Source organism: Staurois parvus, unplaced genomic scaffold, assembly GCF_062004578.1.
Source record: "Staurois parvus isolate SC_StPar_1 unplaced genomic scaffold, SC_StPar_1.0 ptg000149l, whole genome shotgun sequence".
NCBI classification, from domain to species: domain Eukaryota; kingdom Metazoa; phylum Chordata; class Amphibia; order Anura; family Ranidae; genus Staurois; species Staurois parvus.
Genome location: NW_028317945.1, coordinates 6,384,185 through 6,391,475, shown reverse-complemented (window position 1 = coordinate 6,391,475; position 7,291 = coordinate 6,384,185).

The following is a 7,291-nucleotide window of genomic DNA, read 5'->3' as shown; positions in this document are numbered from 1 at the left end:
GAGGATTTACCCCCCTTAATGACCAGGCCTCTTTTTGCTACTCGACGCTGCACTAATTCAACTGATAATTGCACGGTCATGCAATGCTGCACCCAAACGAAATTTACGTCCTTTTTTTTTTTACACATATAGAGCGTTCTTTCGGTGGTATTTGATCACCTGTGCGCTTTTTATTTTTCACGCTATAAACAAAAAAATGCTGAAAATTTTGAAGAAAAACAATATTTTTTACTTTCAACTATAAAAAATATATAGTAAACTCAAAGTTGGTTATAAATTTAGGCCAAAATGTATTCTGCTACGTTTTTGGTAAAAAAAAATCCCAATAAGTGTATATTGATAGCTTTGTGTGAAAGTTATAGCGTCTACAAACTATGGTATAGATAGTGCAATTTACGCCATTTTTTTGCTATACAGCGCTGCGCTAGTTTAACGGACAATTGTGTGGTCATGCAATACGGTACATAAATGAAATTTACATCCTTTTTTGTTTCCACAAATTGAGCTTTCTTTCGGTGGTATTTGATCGCCTGTGCGGTTTTTATTTTTTGCGCTATAAAAAAAAAAGGCTGACAATTTTGAGGAAAAAAAACAATATTTTGGACTTTTTGCTATAAAACTTGTCCAGTAAAAAAAAATTTAAAAATCAAATTTAATCATAGATTTCTGCCAAAATGCATTCTGCGACATGTCTTTGCTAAAAAAAAAAAACCCAATACGTGTAAATTAATTGGTTTACATGAAAGTTATAGCGTTTACAAATGGCAGGAAAGATACTGGGATTTTTAGGGGTTTTTTTATACTAATAATGGCGGCGATCAGCGACTTATGGTGGGACTGCGGCGGACATTCTGACATTGGGTGGTACTGACTTGGGGTCACTGACATCCCCAGTGACACCAATACAGTGATCAGTGCAAAAAAAAACCACTGACACTGTACTAATGGCACTGGGGAGGAAGGGGTTAAGTTTATTATTCAGGGAAAGGGTTAACTGTGTGAGGGGAGTGTTTTACTAGGGGGCGGGGTTGTGTACTGCAGGCAACACCACTGATCGGGAGAGAGAAACTCTTCTGTCCTGATCAGCGTGTCCTGGAGCTGTCAGGGAACTGACAGAAAGCACAGCTACTGCAGCTGTGCTCTCTGTCAGCGATGATCGCCAGGACATAGCCGGTAACGACCGGTTGTGACCCGGCGACTGACATCCGCGGCTGTGATCGGCAGGACAGGTAGGGCGGCGGCGCGCCCCCTACCTGTTTACAAAACACACGTTTTAAAACGTGCTTTTGCCCAGCCGTGCCGCCCTTCCGCTGTGTTTATACAGTGGCTGGGCGGCATGTGGTTAAAGTGGTTGTAAACCTCAGACATGAAATATGAATAAAGCATATCCCTCTAAAGTTTGTACTTCTCTCAATCCAGAGCAGTGTAACTTCTGTCTGCTGCCTTATTCCTCTATCAGCATGAGTCACTTCTGACAAGTTTTTGTAACACCAAGAGAAAAAAAGGTGACGGGAGTGATGCAGTATGTGATTAACAGTCTCAACTCTGTTCCTGTGGGCTGTGTGAAGGGAGCATGTCTATTCCCTCCAATTAGGGCTTAAAGCTCTCTTCAGTTCCTCAAAAGTAAAAACAACTCTCCGCCCCCTGCTTTTCAGAGCTGAGAGATCCTGTGTAAATTCTGCACTTTCAATGGCTATAGAGAAGAGATGACTGCAGATAAAGAGGTACAACTTATGTAGGAGGATTTGTTGCATCTGTGTATTACCTGAGGCCATTCACTTAACTGGGCATATGTGAAGGTTTACAACCACTTTAACTTGCTTACAGCTAGCACTGTTGAGGATTTTTCCAGACTCAGCCTTTGAACAGATGCAGTTGATTATCAATGCTTGGACCAGGCCTTTTTTATAGGGTAAGAAAAATGATTATCAAATTACCCAAGCACTTCCAACAAATAATTGCAATAAACAAGCACTTCCAGTACTTGGTGTGGCATGGCCCTGGATGCACAGGTTCTACATCGGGGTCCATGTACACGTTCCTATGTATCTGTCAAACTCAGCTGTTTGGGTGAGCATTAAAGCCAATGCATGTCCATTTACGAATACAGGTTGTGTTGCACTCAGATCATGCATCTGATACTCACGTTTAGGAGCTGTTCAGCGGTTTTTTTTCAGCAGCCTCTGAACTCACCCTAATGTTTTCCTATGTGTCCATGTACATATCTTCATTTACAGTTGTTTCCAGGCATTTGGGTGTACAGTCGTTTTTTTGAATGCAAAAACTTGCATTCAGCAGTCAATTTTATCAGCGTTTCAAACGCAAAACGCTTGTAAACTTGGCAAATCGCGTTTATAAACGTTTGCATTTGAAATTTTTTTTTTTAACTCTTCCAGTTCCCGATGCTATCCAGAGCCTTTTTTCATCATGAAAAATGCATGCAAAGCGTTTTCATGGTACTCAAATGGACAAAACACTGAACACAGGATGTTCCTACCAAGCTTGTCACACATTGTAATGATTAATTCATACCTCAGACCTCCCCCACCCTTGGAAACAAAAGATATGCTAATGACCATTCACACCTCAAATTCCTCATGAAGACCCCCTGCCAGGTGGTCTTAATGACTCACTCCAGCAGACACCTTTCCCACCCTTGGAAACAAAAGAAATGTTAATGAGCACTCACACCTAAGCTAATCTCAACACATACTGCTGTCTCTGCTTCTACTCTCTGTATTTTTCTGAAACAGTCTGAAATAGTTAATAGTTTAGCACTTTTCAGTGGATTCTGGGCATTTGGGAGGTTCTCCTGTGTTTTATCTTTAAAAAACACTTCTAAACGCAAATGTGCATAAACGCATTATGCAGACACGGCTAAACACGTTTTTTAACCTACATTTTCCAGCAGTCAGTTTCCATTGTTCAGAAGTGTCCCGTGTACATGGGGCCTAAGAAGAAAAGTAACCAAAGGGCTCCTTACAGTGTATTGGGCTGAGTGCCTGTGTGCATAAGCCCTCATGCATTCACAGCATTAAGGTAAAAAACATTCCTGTAGATTTGCAGCTCCTCTTCCCCAAACACCTGTGGTCTTTTTTTCACTGCTGCCAGCTCCAAGACTATCTGTGCTTTTCCCCAAACTTCTTTGTTGTGCAGTAGACACTAAGGCATAGCTTACACTTGCAGTCAAAAGGGTGGAAAAACAGGTGAGCAGCGGTTTTACCAAACCCGCATAAATTACAAAGGCAGCCAGGCAGGTTGTACACATGATATAATGCTTTGTTTCATAGCTGAAGCTTTAGCCACAATTGTTATGCTTGCAGCTGAACGCAACCCTTTCTGGTGAATGGGGCCATGCTGAGACCGCCCTTCAACTGCATGCAATGTCTGCAGTGTCAGCACAGTACTAAAGGGTTGCAGGGTTAGCACAGTACTAAAGGGTTGCAGGGTTAACACAGGTTCTGAGGAAACTACACTGCTCAAAAAAATGTAACACTTTTTAATCATAGTATAGCATCAAGTTAATTAAACTCCTGGGATATTGATCTGGTCAGGTAAGTAGCAGAGGGGGTTGTTAATCAGATTCAGCTGCTTTGATGTTAATTTCATTAACAACAGGTGCACTAGATGGGCAACAATCAGACAACCCTCAAAACTGGAATGGTTTTACAGGTGGAGGCCACTGACATTTGTTTCCTTACTCATCTTTCCTGACTGTTTTTCACTAGTTTTGCATTTGGCTAGGGTCAGTGTCACTACTGGTAGCATGAGGGTGATATCTGGATCCTACAGAGGTTGCACATGTAGTCCAACTCCGCCAGGATGGTACATCAATACGTGCCATTGCCAGAAGGTTTGCTGTGTCTCCCAGCACAGTCTCGAGCATGGTGGAGATTCCAGGAGACAGACAGTTACTCTAGGAGAGCTGGACATGGCTGTAGAAGTACCTTAACACATCAGTAGGACTGGTATCTGCTCTTTTGTGCAAGGAGGAGCAGAGTGAGCACTGCCAGAGCCCTACAAAATTACCTCCAGCAGGCCACTGGTGTGAATTTCTCTGACCAAACAATCAGAAACAGACTTCATGAGGGTGGCCTGAGGGCCTAACGTCCTCTAGTGGGCCCTGTGCTCACTGCCCAGCACCATAGAGCTCAATTGGCATTTGCCATTGAACACCAGAATTGGCAGGTCTGCCACTGGTGCCCTGTGCTTTTCATAGATGAGAGTAGGTTCACCCTGAGCACAAGGCAGAGATGAAAGGGTCTGGAAGCCTTGGAAAATGTTATGCTGCCTATAACATTGTTCAGCAGTTTGGTGGTGGGTTAGTGATAGTCTGGAGAGACATATCCATGGAGGGGCGCACAGACCGCTACAGACTAGTCAATGGCACCCTGACTGCCATTAGGTATTGGGATAAAATCCTTGGACCCATTGTCAGACCCTACGCTGGTGCAGTGGGTCCTGGGTTCCTCCTGGTGCACAATGCCCAGCCTTGTGGCGAGAGTATGCAGGCAGTTCCTGGAAGATGAAGGAATTGATACCATTGAATGGCCCCCATGCTCTCCTGACCTAAACCCAATAGAGCACCTCTGGGATATGATGTTTCAGTCCATCCGACGACGCCATGTTGCACCTCAGACCGTCCAGGAGCACAGTGATGTCCTGGTCCAGATCTGGGAGGAAATACCCCAGGACACCATCTGTTGTCTCATTAGGAGCATTCCCCGACGTAGTCAGGCATGCCTACAAGCACGTGGGGGCCGTACAAACTACTGGGCACCATTTTGAGTTGCTGCAATGAAATTTCAGCAAAATAGAGTAGCCTGCTGCTTTTTTTTCACTTTCAGTTTCGGGGTGTCTTTGAATTCAGTCCTCTGTAGGTTGATAATTTTCATTTCCATCAAACGATGGGGCATCCTTACCTTCGTAACACATTACCCAGTCCATACCAGTATAGATATCTAGCATGATATTTTTTCCCATTGATGTGTTTTCAAAGTGTTCCTTTAATTTTTTTGAGCAGTGTATATAATCGTATTGTCTCCCAGCTGCCTGTTAAATGCTCTCTAAAAGAGAGTGGCAGCAAGGGCTGTCACAAGTTAAATGAGCACTGAGGGCAACTGAACAATAGGCTCCTTCTGCCATCAGTCATATTGTTGGGAGGAGAAGAAGGGAGCAGGAGCATAGCATGGCAGGTAGAAGTGCACATGTGCGGGTGTCAGCAGATTTCTAAAGAAGGCATTTGCAAATAGAGACGGGGGCACCAGCAGCTTTGTGATCTGTTGGACAAAGAGGAAAGAAACATTTTTAAGGTATTTGACTAAACCTAATTAAAGTACACTCATTGGCCACTTTATTAGGTACACCTTGCTAGTATTGGGTTGGACCCCCTTTTGCCTTCAAACCTGCCTTAATTCTTTGTGACAAATTTGTAACAATATATTGGAAACATTCCTTAGAGATTTTGCTCCATATTGGCATGATAGCATCACGCAGTTGCTGCAGATTTGTCGGATGCACATCCATGAACCACTGATACAAGGCAAGATGGATCCATGCATTCATGTTGTTTACACCGAATTCTGACCCTACCATCTGAATGTTGCAGCTGAAATCAAGACTCATCAGACCAGGCAACATTTTTCCAATCTTCTATTGTCCAATTTTGATGAGCCTGTGTGAATTGTAGCCTGTTTCCTGTTGTTAGCTGACAGGAGTGGCACCCGATGTGGTCTGCTGCTGTAGCCCATCTGCTTCAAGGTTCTGACGTGCTGTGCATTAAGAGATGGTATTCTGCATACCTTGGTTGTAACGAGTGTTACTGTTGTCTTTCTATCATCTCGAACCAGTCTGCCCATTCTCCTCTGACATCAACAAGGCATTTTCACCCACACAACTGCCACTCACTGGATATTTTCACTTTTTCTCTGTAAACCATAGAGATGGTTGTGCGTGAAAATCCCAGCAGTTCAGCAGTTTGTGAAATACTCAGACCAGCCTGTCTGGTACAAACAACCATGCCACGTTCAAAGTCACTAAAATACCCATTCTTCCCCATTCTGATGCTCAGTTTGAACTTCAGCAAGTCGTCTTCACCAGGTCTAGATTCCTAAATGCATTGAGATGCTGCCAAGTGATTAGCTAGTTAGCAATTTGTGTTACCAAGCAATTGAACAGGTGTATCTAATAAAGTGACCGGAGAGTGTATACCTAAAAGTAAAACTACTTTTTTTTTTTTTTTTGGATAGAGTGAAGATGGACTAGAACACCTATTCAATTTTTATTACTGTCTGTGCCCCCATTAGGAAGATTTGCCTTCGCTATTTGTCCTGTTTACCATTATCATTGACAGTAAAATATGATCCCAAAATTTGGGTTGTCCCCAGAAAAGAAATTGAGGGGAAATCCTTCCAATGGGGACACTAGTTCTGGTGACCTGGGAAGCCAAAGGATTTCCTTAAATTGCAGGGATTTTCTCTCACTTCTTGTTTTGGCTGTGGGACAGGAAGTAAAGGTATATCTCCCCAACACGACACTGACCAATTTTCAGATTTCAGTGCTCTCACACTTTAAATGACAGTCATGTATACCAAAGAATTGGCCCTCTTAAAGGGACTTTTTGTGCAGTGAGATGTCCACAATTTTTAGTTTTAATTCAGTAATATTAAAAATGTATGTTTATTAAGGTAATATAAAAAAATCTCTTGAAATGAAGACCCAAACAAACATATACAGGTGACCATACAATAGAAAACAATGATCAGTATTTGTATACCTCAAAGGAACCTATAAAGTAGAGTGCTGTGAGCAGCACCCAGTGGGTTTCGAGAGAATATCTTTTCTTCAGGGGTATGCTGCATTACTCAGTCATACTACACTGTACCAAAATTAAATTTTTATCTTTTTTTTTCACACAAATAGAGCATTCTTTTGCTGGTATTTATCACCACTGGGTTTTTTATTTTTTGTGATAATTGAAAAAAGCGAAAATGTTGAAAAAACAAACAAACTATATTTTCTGTTATAAAAATATCCAATAAAATCAAATCTCGTCATAAATTTAGGCCATAATGTATTTTGCTACATGTTTTTGGTAAAAAAAATCCCAATAAGTGTATATTGGTTTGTGTAAAAGTTATAGTGTCTATAAGCTATGCTAAGTATCATTGATCAATCCTGATGTAAGGATGGCTTAGCTCATTTCCTGAGGCCATAAAATGTCAGAACAGTAAAATACAACCCAAATGACCCCTTTTATGAAAGTAGAAAGTCTAAGGTATTTTGTAAAAGG